This window comes from Nicotiana sylvestris, chromosome 5 (assembly GCF_000393655.2).
Source record: "Nicotiana sylvestris chromosome 5, ASM39365v2, whole genome shotgun sequence".
Classification (NCBI taxonomy): Eukaryota; Viridiplantae; Streptophyta; class Magnoliopsida; order Solanales; family Solanaceae; genus Nicotiana; species Nicotiana sylvestris.
The window spans coordinates 138685431-138686704 of NC_091061.1; positions in this window are offsets into that span (position 1 = coordinate 138685431).

Sequence of the window (1274 nt, forward strand, 5' to 3'; positions counted from 1 at the left end):
TTATATACTTTCAAATATTATCTCATTTTTGGTCCTACATTAGTTTGCTTACGACCCACATTTACGTACAAAAATATAGGGTATAATATGGAAATAGGCAAGCGGAGTCCACGAACAAAACCATACTCCAAAACCTCAAAAAGAGGTTGACCGAAGCCAAAGGAAAATGGAAGGAAATCTTGCCCGATGTCTTATGGGCATATCGCATGACCTCAAAATCTAGTATCGGGGCCACCCATTCTCGTTGGTCTACGATGCCGAAGCTCTAATACCGGTCGAAGTAGGAGAACCGAGTCTCAGGTTTCGATATGCGACCAAAGATTCAAATGACAAAGCCATGAATACGAGCCTAGAACAGTTAGATGAAAAGCACAAGGTCGCCCTCCTCCGGTTGGCCGCCCAAAAGCAATAAAATAAAAGGTATTACAATTGGAAAGCCAACCTTCGACACTTCAATGTCGGGGACTTGGTGCTAAGAAAGGTGACATTGAGTACCCGCAACCTGAACGAATGGAGGCTGGGGCCGAATTGAAAAAGGTCCATATTGAATTATTGAAATCACCGGCAAAGGGTCACACAAACTCGAAGCAATGAACGGTGAGCGACTACCGAACAACTGGAACGTAACCCACTTAAAACGATATTACTGCTAAGGAACAACCCCATTCATTTCTTTTCTTTACATATTGGACTAACACTTGCAGGTAATGGTCGAGGAATGATGCAACGTTTAGGCCTGAAAGCATGCATTGCACTCTTTTTCCCTTAACTGGTTTTGTCCCAAATAGGTTTTCGACAAGGTTTTTAATGAGGCAACAATGGATCGTGCTACCTTAGAATTAAATACCAGCTATGAACCGGAGTCGAGGATCACAACAACAGTATTCGAGCACTCTCTATGATTGGCCTCGAATACTGGGGGCCATCACCCTTGAATAATTATTTTAGCAAGGAAAGAAACATTGTGCTGGAACAGTCTAGGCTCAGTGGATAGGATTTATTGTAAGGGCCAAATGGTCAAATGAACCATGCCCACATAGACCACCCAAGCCATAACACAAAGCTTGTACACATTTGCAACCTTGTATATTGCGAACAGAAATGAAAGAAAATTTCTACCTTGCAGATAAATATTTTGTCTCTTAAACGTCTACGTTTTATTCCCTAAAGATATCGAGCCCATGGGACACCTCTATCCGGATCCAAGAGATCAGCCTCACTCGGGGGCTGTCGTCCGAGGCAAGCTCGGACGGCCCGAGCTATCAAAATTTGGG